The 23,499-nt window shown below is 41.7% G+C and overlaps 1 protein-coding gene across 14 annotated transcripts in view; it reads left to right on the forward strand.

The window, feature by feature from the left end:
• Window positions 1-23,499, forward strand: part of KIF21A (kinesin family member 21A) — a 162,335-nt gene that overhangs the window by 1,624 nt on the left and 137,212 nt on the right. The window lies entirely within an intron of this gene.

Consider the following 23,499-nt stretch of genomic DNA (forward strand, 5'->3'; position numbering starts at 1 on the left):
CAAAGGCCTCAATCCTGGAAAGACTTCTGCAAATCTTGAAGTTTATGTACTGTGAACATTGACTTTAATGAGACTATTCAGTACATAAAGTTAAGCATGTACAGAAATGTTTACAGGACTAGGGCATAAATGATTTTAAAATGTCAACTGATTCAAATGACTCAAATCTTTTATCAGAGATAAAAATCTGTCAGTAAAACTGGATTTTAGGGCTTTCCTGTTCTAAGAGATTATTTTGTTGCTTCAAAAGATTCCACAGTGGTTCAATACATTTTTCTTAAATTGTCTTAAGATATCTTTATGTAGTCCTTGTACAAGTGCTCTTGTTGTTTTGGACTGTGCAAGCTGTCAGTTGGGTTTGAGTTACATGAAATAATTATACTGAATGATTAAATGAATTCTTCATTGTGTATTATGCTGGAGCTGTAGCATAATGTACAGGACTTTAAAAGCTCCATTTCCATCACTGGATATTCAGATCCTTAATGTTCATTAGTTTGTTCAAGGGCCAAATCGTAAGATGCAAAGGATGGAGCCGAAGTATCCCAAGAGATGTAGAAGCATCACTGTTACTGGGTGCTGATTTTATTTATATATATAATATGCCACTGGATGACACTTAATAAATGCAGAGGCAAGCCCACGAACAATGAAATGTGATGGATGCTGTACCAGTGTTTCTCAGACTTTATCGTACTGTGATCCCCTTCTGACAACCTAAATTACTACAGGATCCCAGGAAAGGGGATTTGGGGGAGGGGCCCAAAGCTGAGGCTCAAGGGCTTTAACCATGGGGGGGTGGGGAGAAGAGTGGCTGTAACCTGAGCCTCACCACCCAGGGCTGAAGCTGAAGCTTTAGTCCCGCTGCCCAGGGATGAAGCCCTCAGGTTTCGGCTTCATCCCTTGGTAGTGGGACTCAGGCTTCAGCTTCAGCCCCAGACCCCAGCAAGTCTAATGCCAGCCCTGGCAACTCCATTAAAACAGGGTCATGACCCACTTTGGGGTCTCGACTCACAGTTGGAGAACTGCTGCGTTAGTTTTAAAATCAATATCTCAATTACAGTAGTGTTTTCGGTTAAGAGAAATTCTTCCTGTTAACTTGATCAGATTGTCATTTGTTGAAATGCTTTGCTTGGAAAACACTGAAAAGAGATATTCCATTCTGTAATCAGGATGTTTCTATATACAAAAGTAATTCAGAGGTGTAATATTTCAACACATCCTGTTTTTAAGAACCGCTTCACCTTTAAATGAAAATATTTCATATGTTATTTTGAGAAGGTATTTTTCTGGTGCAGGATAGCACATTTTTTATATATAGTTATTGTAGCTAGAAGCTAAACAAAGTCTTCTGGTACCAATGGATTTGTATGTGCAGACATTTGATAAATAGGATAGAAAAATATATGGTGAGCAGGCTAGTAAATGTGAATTAAAAATAGGCAACTGAATTAAAGACTTCTTTTGTGGCTCTGGGATAAAATTTTAAATACTAATGAAGTATATTCTCATAATATAATCAGCAAACATCTTAATCCTCCAAATCTCAGTGCAGTTTGATAATGAGGGATTACACCCATCTTCCTTTCTACCTACATCTCTTGGAGGGTTAACTCTTCATGCACCAGATTTATCTCTCTGCTCTTAAGATTTCTAAGAGAAGCCATTCTGATCCAGGTTTTTTAAATGGACAATACCAGTAACTACAAACTAGAACTTCATTTTAAGTTATCTTTTCAGTGTTTTGAAAGAAGAGTATTTCAGCGAATGACAGTACTTGCTCAATTTTGCAGGGATGGTGTGACTTCAGTGGGTTTCAGTTGACTTCAAGGATCTGCCATGGTGCAGCAAATTGCAGAATTGGGGGCCTTAATTAGTTTTATGAATGTTTCCGTGACTGCTTCCTATGTCATAGTACCATATATATTCGTAAATGGGATGAGATAGCAAAGGTAAGGTCTTTAAAAGGCACATTTGCATTGAAGCTGGTGCAGAAGAGAACATGCCCACGTTTACTCTATACCAGTGGTTCTCAAACTTTTGTACTGGTGACCCCTTTCACATAGCAAGCCTCTGAGTGAGACACCCTCCCCCCCCCAATAAATGAATTTTTTTTTGTATATTTAACACCATTATAAATGCTGGAGGAAAAGCAGGGTTTGGGGTGGATGCTGAGAGCTCATGATCCTCCCATGTAATAACCTCAACCCCCTGAGGGGTCCCAACCCCCAGTTTGAGAACCCTTGTTCTATACTTTTTGGATGTAATGTAAGGTAAAATGTTTAGTAAACTGTTTTTCCAGAACTATTAATGAAATAAAGTGAAGTATAACATGCTGTAGTATGATGGGAAATGATTCCCCCCCCCCCCAATTATCACCACCCTTAAGCTATCCTCTTGCACACTAATTGCTTCAGAGTTTTTTGCATAATTATTGGGTAGTGAATGAGTGTACCAGATATTCCAGTTTAGTGAAGCATGAGAGCTGCAAGTATTTTGGCAGATAATCCAATAACTAATGTTAATCTCTACAATCCAGAAAAATTCTTTCACTATTGTCAGCCTCCACTGAAAGAAGCAGATTTACAATTTTGATGATTATGTGCAATTTTCACAAAGAGCTTTACTTTTAGTCTGTGTGACCATGACTGTGTTCAATTGTCAGGCATGCTTGTTTTCAGTTAAAAATCATAAAGTCCCCATTATAATCTAATCATATGACTATTTTTTAATTGAAAAACTACCTTTTTGTGACTGTGGAACTGCTGTAGTGCATTTTTGAATGCCCTTCTCATGTATGAAAATTAATCTGCTCTATCTTCTATGTGGAGTAAGCTATGAAATTCATAAAAATGTTTTCATGGTGGAAGAAAGATTTGTCCAATATGGATTTCTCAAAGAGAGACACTAAAATATATATTGCAAATTACTGAAAACAAGTCTTCTCTTCAATGCTTAACTTAATTTTTCTGTTTGCCCCTGAGTGCCATTGTTATCTAATCAAAGTGACATAACTAAATATTGTATGGCAATTACTAAACTGGGTATCTAGTTTCATTCAGTTTCAGGAATGCTGCTCAAGCCTAGCTGGCTAAGAGTGAACAAATAGATTAATTATTTAGATAATCTGCATATTTTGAACTGGTTCATTGGTGTACTATTGATTAACACTGTTAACAAGTTAGTCATGTGTCTCTAACATCCTTTATAAGAATATTGGTCATTAACTTTTTAATTATATCTCCAACCTTCATTTTACAACAAAGTGCTTTTCCTCTTTTCCACAGGGCTTTTCTTTTGGAGGGAAGCATTTCATTCCAATATTTCTGTGCAAGGGAAACACTTTCAATGCTACTCCCTACCATTTTCTTTTCCTCCTGCCATGGTCTTTCCCCAGTATCCTTTTTCTTTCCCCTTCAGTTCACATCCAAATTCTTTTCTCCCTGCTAGATCTCATCACCCTAGTCCATCACACCCATCCCCTCTTTTTTTCCTCTTCCACCTGCCCTATCTAACTGTATCTAGTATCTGGGAGTAATTCCCCCCCCCACCCCAATTCCCTGTGGAGCTGCTCTCAGCCTCTCTTCTGGCAACTGTGCTCGGAGCAGAAAATGCAGAAAATTGTTTTTCATGGAGAAGAGGGAGTTAATTCCCTTTGGGTATGTCTAGACAGCAAAGAATAACCTGGGACTCTATAAAAAGAAGAACAGGAGTACTTGTGGCACCTTAGAGACTAACAAATTTATTAGAGCATAAGCTTTCGTGGACTACAGCCCACTTCTTCGGATGCATATAGAATGGAACATATATTGAGGAGATATATATACACACATACAGAGAGCATAAACAGGTGGGAGTTGTCTTACCAACTCTGAGAGGCCAATTAATTAAGAGAAAAAAAACTTTTGAAGTGATAATCAAGCTAGCCCAGTACAGACAGTTTGATAAGAAGTGTGAGAATACTTACAAGGGGAGATAGATTCAATGTTTGTAATGGCTCAGCCATTCCCAGTCCTTGGCATCAAAGGGGTACTTGGCAGAAATAGGAGGTTGGGAATTGATGGATAGGTTTGGGAGCTATTGCTGTAGAGATGATAGTTGAAATCATGCGTATGAAGAAGCCTCTTGGGAGGGAGAGTGTAAACATGAAGAAGAGAGGGCTGGGAACAGCTATGGGGAAGGATGAAGACCCTCCCAAGGAAATGTGGAATAAGCAGTTGGAAAGGTTTGAAGAGAAGCAAGAAAGCATAGAACAAGCTTGAGCAGAAGAGTGTACTACTTTGAAGTTGGCATATAAATTGAGGAAGATTTGCAGAGACAAAAGGCTCTTGAACTTGACCAGGAGGTGGTGATTAGTAACCCTCATGACTTGAAACAAGAGAGCCAATTGAATGAGGGATGGGAACTCTTGGTGGATTTTCAATCTTTGAAGATATTAATAGGACCTTGGTCATTGGAGAAGTAGGTGAGAGAGAGGACTGAAGTTGAGAAGTGGAACTGAAGTTGTTGGAGTCCAGTGGAGAGAAGGGAGACTGCAGAGCTGATGGAAGAGGAAGTTTACTTGGCTGCTGGATTTTTCTCTAGCATTCAACAGAGTAGGAGGCGAGTGACTAGAAGCTGTGTAGTGCATTCATTGGCAGATAGCAGTGGGAGGGGAATGAGAGAGAAACCCACAGAAGATGATGGAGGCTATAGAATAAAGAGGGGATGGAGGTCCATGAGGACATAGGGGCCTGACAGCTACACAGAAATAGATCAGAGGTAACTAAAGGGAGAGTTGAATGATAAGAGTGAGTGATCAGTGGATGGTGGTGAATAGTATTAAAGAGCATTGTTTGGCAAAGATCAAGTCAGTAAGTATGAGTACTGGTCTGGAGGTAGCAGTCAAACAATGAAGTTAGGGAGAGGAAGCGAGGTCCTGAAGTCACATGTCTTTGTGGAAATTGCAGTCATCCAGAATAAATGTGGTAGGCGTGGGAAGAATGTTAAGAGCCAAGCTTTGCAGTCCAAGGACAGTGAGGAGCTAGAGGGATAAGTGACAGCGATTAAAGGAAAGAGGAGAGAAGAGAGAGAACAGGAGAATGTGTATCCTTTGTGTTGTCTTTGATTTGTACTTTTATCTCCTGTGTCTGCAAATATGCCTTCTGTCACACCTCTGCAACAGCTGTGGAGATAATCATTCATGCCTTCATCTCTTTTTCTCCTTATTAGTGCCCTCCCTTTGTCCCAGCTCTCCAGACTCCAGCAAGTGAGCAACACTGCTTCCTGCCTTCTCATGATTCAGTTCAAAAAGTGCCCTAAACACTGAAACATTGAACTTAAAATAGATTTATATCTTGAAATTTCTCTCATAATAGGGGAAGGAATATCTAAAGTATTTCAGTTTAGTAAAAACATATTATGGCCCCTTGCCCTCAACCAATGTTCCAAAGGGGAGACAAGGTTAGACGTGTAGAAAGAGCATGCTCATCTTTGAGTCAGTCCAGGAGCAGAGACTTGCATAGATTATTCATTTGGCTGCAGCATGAGTTCAGAGTACACTATTTAATTTGAGGAGCCAGTTAGAATGCAGTTATTGTTTATACAGTAGAACTGATTAATATCACAAACCTCATTATTGGGACTACTCCTCTCATGAGCCCCATTGCTAACATGACTAACTGGTTCCATTGTGTCTTTCCTCATACTTGCTCCCAAGCCTTTTTTCTGTGCAGAATCCTGTGCCAGGCACTGCCATGCCCTCCACCTTTCATCCTTTGGGTCCCTCCTTAAAATAAACTTCTTTCAAAAGACCTGTAAGCCCTAGTTCTTGCCCCTCCTGAACAAATGTCAGATAAATTGGCTGAAGAGGAGAAAAACAATAGAAGAAACTCAGTCATATTTGTGGCAAGATGTGGTTTGAAGCACCCTTATTGCTGCTGTTCTACTCCTGTTTGTCCTAAACTTGAAATCTGTGAGCCCATTCATGGTAGTAAAGAGAAGCATATATATATATAATATAAGGGGTTGCAAGATGGTAGCCTTTATAATATACAGCTGAAATTTACATAATCTCTTCAGAGCAATGACCTTGACTTCATACTTTGTCTGTACAGCGCTGTAGCACAGTCTCAGTTGGTCCGGCGGGGAGCTACTGCCTCGCCGAAAGCTCCTGGTCACACCTCTCTGTCCACTGGAAATAGCAGAGGGAGGTGGGACGTCACAGTTGGCGTGACACAGGAGCGCTGGCCAGAGCCTGTGGCGTGCCCCCTCAGGCAGGGGAGCGCCAGCTAGAGACTTTATCAGGCTTCTACCATCCTGCCTCAGGGTGACGGGTAGGGGAACGCAGGCCCACTCGACTCCACTGCATTCCAGCCCAGGACCCTGACAGTGGTGGGGTGTCCTGCCACTGAGTCAGTGGAGATTTGTCCGCAACACGCTGACCAAACACTAACTCACCGCACTGTCCAGTTCCTCCCCTGGGCTACTTCGTACCTGATCTGTCCAATGGGTTCCTCTGGTTCCTCCAACTCATTGGGGTATTCAGCCGCTGGTAGCCCGAGCTCACCCTCAGCGTCGGACTCACTTGGGCTCAGGTTGCTGCCCGGCTCCTCCAGTTCCTCGGGGTTCTCTGCAGCTGGCAGTTCTGGTAACCTGAGTCCCTCCTCTGGGTCAGGTGTCCCCTGGTCCAGGGCGTCCCCTGGTTCAGTAGCAGGGTCCACAGGGAGCAGCCTATGTCTGTCTCCCTCCTTGGTGCTCCCCTCACTGGGCTAAGGGCCCCGCCTTTTGTACTTCCTGTTCCACCCTTCCCCTTCTGGGGGAGGAGTATGCTTGGCCTGGCTCCGCCCACTCAGGTTGAGAAAGTGGCTCCTCACCCTCTGGTTTGGAGGGGGACCACACCAGCTCCCTACAAGCGCCAAGCATACATGTACTGTGTAAACTGTCTTGCAAGGAGATAAACAATAGAAATGAACAGTACTGTCTTCAGCCAGAAAGGATCTGTGACTTTCTCTTTATCTGATAATCTTTATTAAGTAGTGACATTCATATGTTGCTGCAACCCATAATTTCTTAGCAAAAATTGCACATTGGTTGCCAGCAATGAAATTCGGTAGTCTCAATAATATGCCCACAGTATGTACATACTTCTAAAGACAGAAATATATCCACCAATATTAAACACCAATGTCAAGTATCAGCAAGTACTACTTGAGGGAGGAGTGTGTGTGTAAAAGAAGAACCGCACAAGGAGAAAATATTAATGCATAACATTTTTCATTTTTTTCTTTCCTGTAAGCTCTACTGTGTCTCCTTGCTTTCAAGAAGGGGTATTTAATATTGATTTTTTGCATCCAAGAACTTCTGCTATCATGAAAATACTTAAGGATAAAAAACCTCCCAAAACATTATAATGCACTCACCAACATATTTGCATTTTAGCACAAAAAATGCACAACACCATCTGCACCAAATTTAACAGTTATGTTTTACCCCATGAAAGTTGATCATCCATTGCTTGAGGCACATGGAAATCTATGGTCGTGCTTTGCTGTGAAATGAACATGAACTTGCTCTCTGACTGAAGAACAGGAAATAATAGTTTGACTTTTCTCCTTTTATGACTTCTGTAGCTAAAGTTGGATCATATTTTTTATCTGCATACGATGCATACGCTCAGCAGTGTCAGTTCCTTCATTTCTCTTGAAGTGTATTTTTAGGGTGAGATTTTGAAATTCCTAAGTGCCCTTTGAATATCTCACCCTTCCTTAATACTGTTCTCTATATTTTTATTTTCTGAGGAATATTCGGATTTTTATTTATTACTCCAAATGCTGCCTTACTAGTATATTGTCCACTTCAGACTTTGTTTCTGAATTTTTGCTCACCACTGTAAATTGTTGAATAGCTAAACAGTAACTTCCGTTAAGAATTTGTGAAGCAAGTGTATCTGCATTCCTTTCCCCCCCATAGCCTCACCTCCTTTGCTTTTACGATATTTTATTGTGCATGGGATGGCGCTTCTCACCGGTCAGCGGTGCGTCCTGTGGCTCATCTGGGGAATTAGCTCTGCCACCTAATCTAATACCCCTTCCTGCAGTTCCTTTGTCCCTCAGTACATGGTGGCCTCTCATGCACTAGAAGCGGCAGTACTGTCCTCTTCATGCCTTCGCCCTCCAGCTAAGTCACATTGAAGTTCTCCCCCCTTCTGGGGTATTGGAAGCACTCTGAGGCAAATTGTCCAAGGTAGTCCATTCCCTACTGTCTGGTCTGTGCCACTCCCCTAGTGGCTGCTAAGGGAACCCCAGCCTGCTTGCTACACCAGGGAACCTCAACCCAGCAGTTCTGGGCTTTACTCTTCCAGTCCTCACTGCCCCTTCTCTGGATTGTTTCCCATGCTCCCTTTACACCTACTTCCATGTATTAGGGAGTGCAGGCTTCCTCCCCCAGCCTGACAACTTCCTTTCTTTATAGATCCTGCTCCCCCTCCCCCCAGCTGGACTTCATTTGCAATTAGGCCCTAGCACTCCCTTGGTTTCCTCCAGTGGCAGCCTAAGGTTAGATGACCTAATTTCCTCTTCAGGCCTTGTGTGGGGTGGATGGACACCCCATCACATTTATGTATAGCAGTTGCTGTACATTCAGAGATGGTCACTGGTGTTCTCGCTTTTATGTCAGGCTGCCCCAGTAGTAAATAGGCATGCCAGGGAAAGGTGAGCTGCTGTGGGTGCACTTCCATCAACTGCTGAAAAGGTTTAGTCTATCTGTGCTGGCAGGGCTCTTGCAGCAGTGAATTCTTTCTTTGGTAGTACAGCACCTTTCTAAAGTACTTGGCAAAACCAGTATATAACCGACTAAGGAAATTATGACTGACTAAGCAAAATAAGAGACTTTCTCTGAATGGGACAACAGATGAGTTTGATTAAAAAACAAATGCAAACAATACTTAGAGCAATAAACCCAGAATAGCAGTAACAACAGTATGACTTCTGTCATTCTTCTTTTGTGCCCTTCTCCTTTGCCATTCATCCAAAGTTCTGTTTTTATTCTTGGCTGATTAAAACTTTTCTAAATGTGGTGTTTTTATAAAAGCTGTCAGGGATTCATAGGGCCCAGTCTACTTCTCATTACACCAAATGAAATCCTACTGAAATCACTGCAGTTGCCCCAGCATGACTGAAGGCAGAAGTGGGGCCTGAGCTTTCAAGCATGTTGCTATGGTGATGGCATTAAACAAGGGAACACTGTGTAAATGGAGGACCCTAGAGGGGTATTTCACATATGAAGGAGTTTGGTAATGAGTGGGGAAGAACTTTTTAAACATAGCTTCCTAAAGAAGGGTTATGTGTTAGCTTGGGGATTTTTAAAAGGGCATACAATGTTTTCCAGAATTTTGTTTTTTAAATATTGTGTAATTTATTAATGCTATTTAAAATTTTGCATCTGAAATGTTTCCCTACCGAAGGTCAAAGGCTGCCATGCATGCAGTCTCAGAAAGCCATAAATGCTGCCAAGCTGCTGCAGTTCTACTACGTGGGTGGTGGGAACAGGTGTAGTCCATGGAAAGGCCAGTGTGCTATGCAAATCCCTCTGTACTGCAGAGCTTGCTCTGTGATGCCTCTGCTGAAACATGATTAGGGCTGGTAGTGAAGATTCAGGCCATGTCTGCAGTAAAGGGAAAAGTCAATCTAAGCTGTGCAATTTGTGTTACGTGAATAGTGTAACCCAAGTCGACGTAGCTTAGATCTACTTAGCGCGGGGTCCACACTATGCGACATCGACGGGAGACGCCCTCCTGTCAACTCCCTTTACTCTTCTCGGTTAGGTGGAGTACAGGAGTCGACAGGAGAGCGATCGATGGCCGATGCATCGATTGCCGCAGTGTTGATCCTCCGATAAGTGTAGATAAGCCCTCAGAGAGCAGGGCAAGGATGCAGCCTGTGATTGCAGCTCCATGTGGATGTAAACACCCTCCAATAAAGCCATGTGTAGTCTAGAAAAATAAGTCATGTTCTCCCCCTTGGATTGATCACAACCAGCTAACACATTTTAGCTGACACAGTTTTAAACAGGACTTTGCACCTGGTTTAGACAGGGCATGTCACTTTTATAAATATGTTATCTGGGGTCATGGTCAGCCCCTGGGGGGAGCCGAAGGTTAATCATGACCAGCTGATATGTTTTAAAACACCTGTTTTCCTAGTCCAGAAATGGCTGTTGGGGAAGTTCAATGGCTTTCTCAGTTATAGCCTATGAGCTTGAGTTTTGGAAGTGGAGAAGTTATACAGCCATTTCATAACATACAGCTGGATTGAGGTGAAAGATTAACCTCCAAATTCCTTTTGGACAATTTGTGGATGGAAGGGAAGAGGGAGGAGTTGCTGTATTTGGCCCCCAAATATTTTTTTACTGTTATGTACACATTCATTTGTTGAATTTCTGGGCTGTTGGGATGATTATAGTTATGATTTATTTTATCGTAAACAAAGCATTTATGCATTTTTTTGTCTTTTTTTTTTTTTTTAAGGAAAAGCCTGCAAGGACTGCATTGATTTCACAAACAGATTTTAAAATAAAATGTCTGACAAACTTTGGGCCTGCCAACCTTGACTGTGTTACATTAAGCATCCTTAGTTCTCCAAACCCATTGAACAATGATAAATGTCTTGTGTCTCTCCCATCTGCAGGTCCAAGTGACACAACAGAGTAAGATGATAGCACTTCATGGTTCTTAAATGTCAGGAAACTGAATCTATAAAAAGTGGATTTGAATTTCTCCTACTATACCATAGGAAATATAATTTTGGAAAATACTTTTCTCCCCTCTTCCTCCGCCCCGCCCATCCCCATTGTTTAACAAAATGGTCCTTTCAGTCTGACCGTGGTAATTTTTGAAAACTGTATTTATTCACATATTAAAGTAAATAGGTTTTGCTGCTGCTGGGACAGTGTGTTTTTTAAAGAAAATATTCCACAATACCCTAGAATTCTTACTGTGGTAGCTCAACATGTTTCAACAGAAGGAACTGTATGTATGCAGTTTGCAGTTTCAAAATATTAATGGAATAGTGTTACATTTGGAGCATTATCCAGGTTCTGATACAATACTATGTCTGTATCAATATTATATAATCTTCTAGTCCAGCTGTAGTAATGGGAATATATATTATTCATATGGGGCTATGTAGAAGGTTCGTGCCGGGGCTCGACCCTCCTGGGCAGGAGGGGAGCCACACCGACTCACTACCGGTGGAACAAGACAACAATCAGTTTAGGGAGCTCAGACCCTTTCCTCCCGGCCGGGGCTTGGTGGCAGGTCCGGCAGCTCCTCGGGGAAGTCCGGTGTGGACTCAGGCGGCTCCTCCGGGTAACAGCAGGGGCGGAAGGGCCCTGGTGGCATCTGGCCTTCGGGGTTGGTGTGGGGGAGTTCCAACGGCTCCTCCCAATGAAGGGAGCGGACGGGCTCCGGTGGTTCCTCCTCGTAGTGGGCTCGGGGCAGCTCCGGCCAGTTAGGGCCATGGCCTCGGAGGTCTCCCGGCCGCAAGCTTCCCGCCGCATGTCTGCTCCCTGCGGTGGCTGGGGCCTCACTGAGCTCTGGCGGCCGGCTTTTATACTTCCTGTCCCGCCCCTTGACTTCCGCGGGGTGGGAACAGGTGATGGAGGCTCTGCCCGCTTGGGTGTCTGTAAGGGTACTCCCCCCTCCTGGGCAGGAGGGGAGCCACACCAACTCACTACAGGCTATCATTTGGAAAACCATCATTCAAACCCAATACAGTCAGGTGTTATAGTGAAAATTAAAAAAATATTAAAAAGAGCTTGTATGCTGTTTAAAGTTACTTGTGGAACGGTCTGCCATAGGATTGTATTAAGATATTTAATTTATTATTAAACAATGTCTGTGAAGTGTTATATACATGAGTATAATTAGTTTTCAAAAATGGATCCATTTTTATTAAAAAGAATAGCGACTGTTATTGGTGGGATAAAATTAGTAAACCCACCATCCTTAGGTTTCAGGTCATATGCTAAGCACAAGCAGGCTCAGAAATAAATTTCCCCTATTGCATAACCTTTTTGTGTATACTTTAAGAGGTGGAGGAAGTGGGACAAGCCCCTTTCTGTGAAGCATTGGATTCTGTCCAGTGGGTTGTCTGACTTTCTGAACCATTGGTCTGTTCTGGTATGGCAATTCTTATGTTTCTGTTCTTGAGGGAGAGGGAAGGTGAAGTGGAAAAGAGTAGTAACATACTTTATTAGTTTCATTTCTTTAAAAAAGAAAGTATAAACATTGTGAATAAATCTCATTACCTTTGTTGTAACCCAGTAGTTCTCAACCTTCCCCAGGATGGGACCCCCTTTCTGTTTAGCAACAAGAAAGAGCAGTGTGATTGCTTCTCTTGAGACCACTTTGTGACACCCCCAGCAGTTGTGACCCCAACCTCTGAAGCTGAGAAGCTCTATTTTAGAACTTTGTTACAGGCTGTCTGCAGATTCAGGAAGGCATCACTGGATCAATTTATGCTCAGTTCACATATTTTTGGTTATTCCTACAACCATAAGGGCTAGAAATGTAATATTTTTTAAAAAAAGCGGAGGTAAGAAAGTGAGGGTAGTTATACATCCCTAACTAAGGGCCCCTGTTGCAGCCCTTGTCCTCTGCATATTCTTCTCCTAACCCCTTTTCCACGTATCCTGGTTCATTGTAATTTCTTGCTTTGTTGTCGCTGAATTATGTTGTAAACTCCTGTGGGAAAAGACTTGGCTGCAGAGTGCCAGAAACACCTATGGCACAGTATAAATAATAAATAATACACTATCAAAAGAAAAAAACCAATTATGCTAAAACCTCTGATAATTAGTTGTTGGCTCCTAAGAAAACGTGAGCCCTGTGGTAATTTCTATCCATTTAAAAATTACTTATGGTAGTAGACATAAATAAGGCTTTCTGGTTTGTATGTGTGTTTGAGCAATAGCTTGGCTGCTGTGCCCAAATCATGCCTCTCTGTGGTGCACAGGAAATATCGGACTCTTTTTTTTTTTTTCCCCTCCATGATGAGCCACAGTTCTCAAATGTGCATTGCTTCAGTTTTCATGGAATTTCAAACTCTTAATTGTCTTGTTGTGTTTATTTTAATTATATTTGAAAGCATTAGTTCTAGGCCCTGATCCTGTAATGTGGTACATGTGGATAACCCACTGTGTCAACTTGCTTCTAAGGAGGCTTTGTCCATGCACCTCACATTGCAAGATTTGGGCCTTTATTGACAACATCTAAGCATCACTGAAACATTCTTTTTCAAGTAAATTTTAATCATTGTGACAGTAAATAATGAAACAAAGTTCTTGGTTCATTGAATTTATACATTCTGAAGAGGTTTTTTTAATGAACAAAATACCTGAAGCATTTGGAAGTTTAGAAAATCTCTTCAAGAAAATAAACAAAACATTTTTTGTATCTTCTGGAGGGGATAGGAAGGAAGATATCTGTTAATATATGTATGTTTTAGACATGAGAAAAGGAGAAAAGATTTGCATTAAACATTCTGTGGAAAAAAGTGGGTCACAGGGTAAGTCACCTGTCTAATCCATGCTGTATAGGTACATTTCTGTCTGATTTAATCAGTCAACCCATTACTCATGAACAATTGAATTGCCATTTTGACCTTTGTTAGCTGTACTGTGAATTCAGCAGAAGTGGATTGGTGTTCAGTGAGCTCTAAAAAGTACAGCTGAGTTAGGACTAAACTAGTATTGACAGGTAAATTGTTGGTATTCAATTATGCTGGTATTTAAATATGCTTTTTTTAAAATTGGTCCAAAAGGTTTTAGATTCATGTTGGGTTGGAAGTAACCTAAATTAACTAGTCATCTGTTCAGCTCCCTTTATTAGCTCAGAGTTTCAAATTGTAACCATAAATACAATTTATCATTAGTGAAAAGATGGGCTTTTCACTGTTCTTTAAATGTTGACAAGTTAAGCTTCATTCAGACCAACAGGGGAAGGAAACTCCTGAGTCCAGGGCTTCAGTCTTTGCTGTACATTTTCAAACGTAGAGTCTGAAAGTGATAACATTTATTGATCTGAGCTTTTGTGGTTGCTGAATGGTCCAAGAAGTAGCTGATAGCTTGGATTTGATAGATCAATATCGACCAATGTCTTGGATGGCAAAAGTTGTGGGCTTGATGCAGAAATTACTGAGGGAAGTCTTATGGCCTGTTTTGTGCAGGAAGTCACACCAGGTGATCGTAATGGTCCCTCCTGGTCTTAAAATCTATGAATCTAGATGTTTTGAGCAACCAGCCAGCATCACTTATCCCTTGTCGGAATTGAGCCTCAGTCAACTCCTTCTCATCCATGCTCTTACGTTGGCTGGACTGTGAAATGCTGTCTGGGTTTGATGAAAATGGAGAATTGGCACTTACGTAGCAGTTCACATTTCAAAGTCAGCATTTAAACATTTATTCAGAATAGTAAGGTGCACAGATCTGTCAACGAGTCTTCAGTCTGCTTATAGCTTAGGAGTTTTGTTCCATCTTCACAGTGATAGAAAGGATGGATAAACCTCCCTGATGCAGAGCTGTGAGATCTTTGAATTTGAATGAGTCAAGGTCTGGAAAACCTGCCTTTCAGTGAGAGACTTAGGCCTTGGCTACACTTACCCGCTAGTTCGGCGGCTGGCAATCGAACTTCTGGGTTCAACTTATCGCGTCTAGTCTGGACGCGATAAGTCGAACCCGGAAGTGCTCGCCGTCGACTGCGGTACTCCAGCTCGGCGAGAGGAGTACCGCGGAGTCGACGGGGGAGCCTGCCTGCCGAGTGTGGACCAAGGTAAGTTCGAACTAAGGTACTTCGACTTCAGCTACGTTATTCACGTAGCTGAAGTTGCGTACCTTAGTTCGAATTAGGGGGGTAGTGTAGACCAAGCCTTACAGAGCTCATTCTATGTGGTCTATCAAAGAGAAGGTTATGAGGGGACAGAGGACTCTACTCTAGCAGATAAAGGCGTAACAGGATCCAGTGGTTGGAAGTTAAAGCTAGATCGGATGATAATAGACCAGACAGGACAATTATAACACATGCTGCTGTCCTGAGGGCATGGCAAGCTCCCACACATCCATGATATAAGCCTAATAAAGAAAAGGCACAGCATCAACTTCCTAGAACTGCAAGCCATCTGGAATTACCTAAAAGCCCTGATACCTTCCATATCTAATAGATACATTGTAATTATAGCAAACCTTTAGTCTGTCATGATGTATCGGAACAAACAAGGGAGAAACAGGACACTCTATTATCAAAATGAAATGTACATCCTATTGAAATGGGCAGCCCTCCATCTGTGCAATGTACATCAAAGGGAAAGGCAAAGTGACCTTGGATGGCTAAGCAGACAGAGAAGATTGGATAGAATAGGGCCTATATCCAGAGATGGAAGTTGGCAAGATAGCACTGGAACTCACGCATTCTTGTCTTCAGAATTCTAGGCAGTGCTGTGTTTCTCAATGACCTGACAACCATATTTAACTGCCACATTCTAATGTCCAGACTTCCTGCTTGGTGGCTGTGACAGGTTGCGTCACAGAAACCCCCTTTGGACTGCCACTTGATTTGCTGGGACTACCTCTGAGCCCGTTTTCCCTGGCAGCTTGGGACTTTAGTACCTGGTTGTGCCAGACACGCTAGCCTGCTCCAAAAACACAGACCCAGGTCTGAATCACGTCCCCCAAAACCTGTGGGCTTAACTGAAAACAGCTTAAGAAGTGCTCCTGTCTCCAGCACCCAGATACCCAGTTTCCAATGGGATACAAACCCCAAATAAATTGGTTTTACTCGGTATAAAGCTTATACAGGGTAAACTCATAAATTGTTCGCCCTCTATAACACTGATAGAGAGAGATGCACAGCGGTTTGCTCCCCCAGGAATTAATACTTGCTCTGGGTTAATTAATAAGTAAAAAGTGATTTTATTAAATATAAAAAGTAGGATTTAAGTGGTTCCAAGTAATAGACAGAACAAAGTAAATTACCGAGCAAATAAAATAACACACGCAAGTCTAAGCCTAATACAGTAAGAAACTAAATGCAGGTAAATCTCACCCTCAGATGTTCCAATAAGCTGCTTTTACAGACTAGACTTCCTCCTAGTCTGGGTCCAGCAATCACTCACACCCCTGTAGTTTCTGTCCTTTGTTCCAGTTTCTTTCAGGCATCTCTTTTGGGGTGGAGAGGCTATCTCTTGAGCCAGCTGAAGACAAAATGGAGGGGTTTCCAGAGGCTTATAGAGTCTCTCTCTTGTGGGTGGAAACCCCTCTCTCCCCCTGTGTAGAATCACAGCTAAAGATGGAGTTTTGGAATCACATGGGCAAGTCGCATGACTCAGTTCTCTACAGGTCAATGCCATTGCCCACATGTTAGCCTGAACATTCCCAGGAAAGCTCAGATGTGGATTGGCGTCTTTCAATGTTCATTGTTAGTTAAGTACTCCCAATTACTTAAATAACCCCTTCACACTATGTTGATCAAAATCTGTTTTAGGTGCTTCCTACAGCAAACACATTAAATACAAGCATAGAGCCAATGCTCATAACTTCAGATATAAAAATGATACATGCATGCAAATAGGATGAATACATTCAGTAGAACATAACCATTGCAAAGATATGTTGCACGGCATATGTAGCATAAAACATATTCCAGTTATGTCATATTTACATTCATAAGCATATTTCTATAAAGCATTATGGGGTGCAACATCACAGTGGCATCATAAGTATCAGAATATTACCACTGAATAAGAACTGACCTATCCTACAGATACAGTGCATGAAATATTGGTATTGGGTTTGTTTTGTTTTAAACCTTCAAAAAAACTATACTGCTCTGCCTCGCTATGTTGACTTGAGGGGTGTTTCATGATGGATGTGATACTGCTGCCAAAGAGACATTCAGACAACTCCCTCCTCCTCCCCCACCCCATTGCCAGAGTATTTGCTAATCACCTTTTGCCTACATTTTTCCTTTTGCTTTTTAAGTTAATGTATTCTTCTGTCCAAGCTGACTAATAAGAATACTTGGTCCCAATCCTCTTTTGTAAAGTCCCTTATGCATTTATAGACTGTTCTGCTTCCCCACCCCCAACCTTCAGAATGAACCTGGCTACTTTTCTTTTTTTTCTTTTATGACTTAAATGTCAAATATATTGTGTCTCAACTGTCCTGTTTCACTCATACAGTAGTACAACAAAGTCATTGGGTACATGTTTTCTGTGATAATCCTATCAATGTAACCCAATGTATAATTTAACTGCTTTACAACAGTTTTTTTTTCATGACTCTTGCTTGTTCAGTTTGTCATCCAGTATAAACCCTGTTTTTTATACTTCTAATTAATTTTTGGGGGGCGGGAGGTGTTCGTGTTTGTGTTTTTTCCCGCACAGAGAAAATTAATATCCAGGTCTCTCATCCCATTTAGCTTGTTGTTGAATGCCTACTTAGTATGTAGGGAGAATGAGGCATGAATCAGAGCTAGCTGGGTAGAGCTCAATCCCAGTAAGACACAAGTGATATTGGTAGATTGGAGGAAGCTACTAAAAGATATGATGATCATGACTTCTTCTCTTGTTAAGTTTCAGAGTAGCAGCCGTGTTAGTCTGTATCCGCAAAAAGAACAGGAGTACTTGTGGCACCTTAGAGACTAACAAATTTATTAGAGCATAAGCTTTCGTGGACTACAGCCCACTTCTTCGGATGCATACAGAGTGGAATAAATATTGAGGAGATATATATACACACATACAGAGAGCATAAACAGGTGGGAGTTGTCTTACCAATTCTGAGAGACCAATTAAGTAAGAGGAAAAAAAAAAAACTAGCCCAGTACAGACAGTTTGATAAGAAGTGTGAGAATACTTACAAGGGGAGATAGATTCAATGTTTGTAATGGCTCAGCCATTCCCAGTCCTTATTCAATCCTTTGTTGATTGTGTCTAGTTTGCATATCAATTCCAGCTCAGCAGTCTCTCGTTGGAGTCTGTTTTTGAAGTTTTTCTGTTGTAAGATAGCCACCCGCAGGTCTGTCATTGAATGACCAGACAGGTTAAAGTGTTCTCCCACTGGTTTTTGAGTATTATGATTCCCGATGTCAGATTTGTGTCCATTAATTCTTTTGCGTAGAGACTGTCCGGTTTGGCCAATGTACATGGCAGAGGGGCATTGCTGGCACATGATGGCATATATCACATTGGTAGATGTGCAGGTGAACGAGCCCCTGATGGTATGGCTGATGTGATTAGGTCCTATGATGATGTCACTTGAATAGATATGTGGACAGAGTTGGCATCGGGCTTTGTTACAAGGATAGGTTCCTGGGTCAGTGGTTTTATTCAGTGATGTGTGGTTGCTGGTGAGTATTTGTTTTAGGTTGGGGGGTTGTCTGTAAGGGAGGACAGGTCTGTCTCCCAAGATCTGTGAGAGTAAAGGATCATCTTTCAGGATAGGTTGTAGATCTCTGATGATGCGCTGGAGAGGTTTTAGTTGGGGGCTGAAGGTGACAGCTAGTGGTGTTCTGTTATTTTCTTTGTTGGGCCTGTCTTGTAGGAGGTGACTTCTGGGTACTCTTCTGGCGACATTATCATAGGACCTAATCACATCAGCCATACCATCAGGGGCTCATTCACCTGCACATCTACCAATGTGATATATGCCATCATGTGCCAGCAATGCCCCTCTGCCATGTACATTGGCCAAACCGGACAGTCTCTACGCAAAAGAATTAATGGACACAAATCTGACATCGGGAATCATAATACTCAAAAACCAGTGGGAGAACACTTTAACCTGTCTGGTCATTCAATGACAGACCTGCGGGTGGCTATATTACAACAGAAAAACTTCAAAAACAGACTCCAACGAGAGACTGCTGAGCTGGAATTGATATGCAAACTAGACACAATCAACAAAGGATTGAATAAGGACTGGGAATGGCTGAGCCATTACAAACATGCTTATGCTCTAATAAATTTGTTAGTCTCTAAGGTGCCACAAGTACTCCTGTTCCCCTTGTAAGTATTCTCACACTTCTTATCAAACTGTCTGTACTGAGCTATCTTGATTATCACTTCAAAAGTTTTTTTTTTTTTCCTCTTACTTAATTGGTCTCTCAGAATTGGTAAGACAACTCCCACCTGTTTATGCTCTCTGTATGTGTGTATATATATCTCCTCAATATTTATTCCACTCTGTATGCATCCGAAGAAGTGGGCTGTAGTCCACGAAAGCTTACGCTCTAATAAATTTGTTAGTCTCTAAGGTGCCACAAGTACTCCTGTTCTCTTGTTAAGGGTATTTGCCTGCCATTCATTATTAGAATTTGCAATTTGAGGGTATTAGTGAATCCCCAATGCTGTCAGATTATATTACAGCAGTTTCTAGGAACTTTTTCTAATCTTTGTCTGACCAGGACAGTGAGACTGTTTGTTTTTCTTTCTGAGTAAGACCCTTTTACCACTATGCATGCATTTCTCATCTCAAGATTAGCTTTCTGCAATGTGCTTACACTCGGCTACCTTAAACCAGGAGCTAGAGTTGTTGCAGAATGCAGCAGCCTGTTGTTAAGTGGTGTATCTTACTTGACACCAGTTTTCTGGGATCTGTACCTACTGCCACCTGTCTTGCAGATGGAGCTTAAGGGTGGTGGTTTTGACCTGTATAGCCAGGAATGGTTTTGAAATGGCCTGCTTGGAACACTACCTCTTTCATTGTACTATAGAACTTCAGCTGTGATCAGTGAAGACACTTAAGTCATGGAAGGAACTTTTGACAGAACATTTTCTGAAAGGGGTTCTCAGCTTTGGAATCCTTTCTCCCTTCCTGTTGTTAACTTTCAAGACATGTGACAAGGCCTGTCTATGTTTTTGCCCAGGCTTTAGAGGAAGGGTCTTAACGAGGGCTGGTGTCTTCGGTAAGGAGGATTTTGTGGTATGGGGGAACATGACTCAGGTTTTGATGCAGTCTCCGGTTATTTTTTGGTTTTGGTTTGAAGTTGGATCAGTCTTTGTAACTAATATATAGCAGTGGTTTTCAACCTTTTTTCATTTGCGGACTCCTAAAACATTTTGAATGGAGGTGTGAACCCCTTTGGAAATCTTAGACATACTCTGTAAATCCCCAGGGGTCCGAACAGGTTGAAAACCACTGATCTCTAGGGTAGGTGCTTTTTAATGTATATATTATTAAAATCAAATATAAAACTTTGCATTCAAACAGAATTAGTGAATTACATTTAACAATAGCTCAGTGGTTTGAGCATTGGCCTACTAAACACAGGGTTGTGAGTTCAAACCTTGAGGGGGCCACTTAGGGATCTGGGGCAAAATTAGTACTTGGTCCTGCTAGTGAAGGCAGGGGGCTGGACTCAATGACCTTTCAAGGTCCCTTCCAGCTCTAGGAGATAGGATATCTCCATTAATTTAATTTAATGTAGTTAACATACAGATGCTAATATATTTTAATTTGAAGGAATATTTTTGTGTATCTATTTTTAAATTGTTTTTCTTAAGTCACTTTTATTGCTTTTCCCCTGTAGCTTGAAAATTGTAGTTCAGGCATCCTATCTAGCTTTGCTAATTAATGAAGACCTGGCCACAACATGTTTAATATTTCAGCATTGGACTATCTCCAACCACTGAGTGCCAAATGCTTCAGACTAAGGGATGGGTTAAGCAGTCACATACTAGAACATAAGAACAGCCATACTGGGTCAGAGCAAAGGTCCATCTAGCCCAGTATCCTGTCTTCCGACAGTGGGCCAATGCCAGGTGCTCCAGAGGGAATTAACAGAACAGGTAATCATCAAATGATCCATTCCCTGTTGCCCATTCCCAGCTTCTGGCAAACAGAGGGCTAGGGACACCATCCCTGCCCATCCTGGCTAATAGCCATTGATGGATATATCCTCCATGAACTTATTTAGTTGGTTTTTTTTTTTTTTTTTTTAACCCTGTTATAGTCTTGGCCTTCACAGCATCCTCTGGCAAGGAGTTTCACAGGTTGACTGCATTGTGTGAAAAAACGCTTCCTGTGTTTGTTATAAACCTGCTGCCTGTTAATTACATTTGGTGACTCCTAGTTTTGTGTTATGAGAAGGAGTAAATAACACTTCCTTATTTACTTTCTCCACCCCAGTCATGATTTTATAGACCTCTATCATAAATGGTCTTAGTTATCTCTTTTCCAAGCTGAAAAATTCCAGTCTTATTAATCTCTTCTCCTATGGAAGTAGTTCCATACCCCTTATCATGTTTGTTGCCCTTTTCTGAACCTTTTCCCATTCCAATATATATATTTTTTTGAGATGGGGCAACTACATCTATATGCAGTATTGAAGATGTTGACGTACCATGGAGTTATATAGAGGCAATATGATATTTTCTGTCTTATCTATCCCTTTCTTAATGATTCCCAACATTCTGTTCACCTTTTGGACTGCCGCTGCACATTTAGTGGATGTTTTCAGAGAACTATCCACAATGACTCCAAGATCTTTCTTGCGTGGTAACAGCTAATTTAGACCCCATCATTTTATACACCGCTACCTCGATATAATGCGACCCGATATAACATGAATTTGGATATAACGCGGTAAAGCAGCACTCCGGGGGGGCGGGAGGCTGCGCACTCCGGTGGATCAAAGCAAGTTCAATATAACGCAGTTTCACCTATAACGCGGTAAGATTTTGGGCTCCCGAGGGCAGCGTTATATCGAGGTAGAGGTGTATGTATAGTTGGGATTATGTTTTTCAGTGTAGATTACTTTGCATTTATCAACATTGAATTTCATCTGCCATTTTGTTGCCCTGTCACCCAGTTTTGTGAGACCCTTTTTTTATCTCTTCGCAGTCTGCTATTACTGAAGTATGTATGATGAAATTGAATAGACAGATGACCTGAATCTCTAATTTTCTGTAAATCTGTTGGAAAAGGACTGGAGGAGAGTCTTTTGGCTTCAGCACCTGTTCTCTCAACATGTGTATGCTGCTTCGTTTAATGTCATTGTGCATACAGAACTCCCGATCACCAACTGACAGTAGCGGCTGGTAGATGTAATGGCATGTGTCACCATGATGCCCTGTTACATCTTGTCTTCCAAGTTCTGTTTTTTAGCATATGAACAAATGTTTAGTCTTGGGAACATGTGCTATGTGGTGGGGTTTTTTTTGTTTTTGTTTTTATGTGAAGTTCTGAGTAGTAGAGGGAGCTGTTTGAGCAGTGAGAGAATTTGTTTTCTGCCTTGGCCTCTGATTAGAGTCAGTTCTTGAGGCAGAGTTGCTCCTTGGAATGGCATTTGTGTTGGGCTAAAATTCCTGAAAGAAGGGATAGCTTGCAGTATATATAATTCTACATCTGATTTGTTTTATTTACCCTCCACTGCGAAGCTGAACTGCAAGGCTCTAGATATCTGCTATCACTCTGCAGAGGGCCAACACTCGTGTTGGAAGAAGGGGTTACTTATAATCTTACTATGTGTTTGTCCAGTATCTAGCAGATTGGGGCACCTATTCTGTGTTGCTCTACTAGGCACTGCTATAATACAAAAAATTAGACCCTATATCCCATATGCTTGTACTATATATCTCAGCGTTGACATATTCTTAACTTAGAAATCACTCCAAGGACAGCTTTATATAAACAAAGGGTGGATATGGTACAACAGCATAACTACACTGCTGCTTTATTGTGGAGAAAGAGACTGATAAGACTTACATTTGTCCCTACTGTTCACTTTCTGCTCTTTGCTTAGGTAACTTCCACAACATGGTGTTTGGAACGACATATAGTTAATCATTTCTTGTTTTATAAATACGTTATAAATACGTTATACTCTATGAAAGGTAATGTCTAGGAGCTTGTGCACAACTGCTTCAGGACACCTAAAATACTCAGGATACCCTACCCTTGCTCCCTGGACATGGACCTAGCCATCAATCTATAGTTTTGTTACTTCCTAACTGGACTTCTTCAACACAGTCTTCCTGAGGTTGAATTCAAAACTCATGTGAAAACATCAGCTGCTTTATTGCACAATGACTCTTCCAAGTGAAACAGACTAAAAAGAGCATATCTCACCAGTGCTGTGCACGCTTTCTCACTCTCAGTCCAATTTTGTTTTGGTTACAAGGTGTTAACTATGATATTGGCTAGGTTTCAGTTATTTCAGAGACACTTTCTTTTCCCAGCACACAATACCAGCAATGATTGTTGGCGATACTGAGCCTGACAGTCGTGACAATGAAATTCTTGGGAATTGCAGGCAGGAGGTTTTAGATCACTGCTTTCCGCAGCTCCCATTGGCTGGGAACAGCAAACCGCAGCTACTGGGAACTGTGAGCGGCCATACCTGTGGACGCTTAGGTAAACAAAGTATCTCATGGCCCACCAGGGGCTTACCCTGAACAAGCCGCAAACCAAGTTTGGGAACCCCTGTTTTAGATGAAGGCATGTAGGCTGTGCAGTTCCCAGTTGCTG

Source organism: Chrysemys picta, chromosome 1, assembly GCF_011386835.1.
Source record: "Chrysemys picta bellii isolate R12L10 chromosome 1, ASM1138683v2, whole genome shotgun sequence".
NCBI lineage: Eukaryota > Metazoa > Chordata > Testudines > Emydidae > Chrysemys > Chrysemys picta.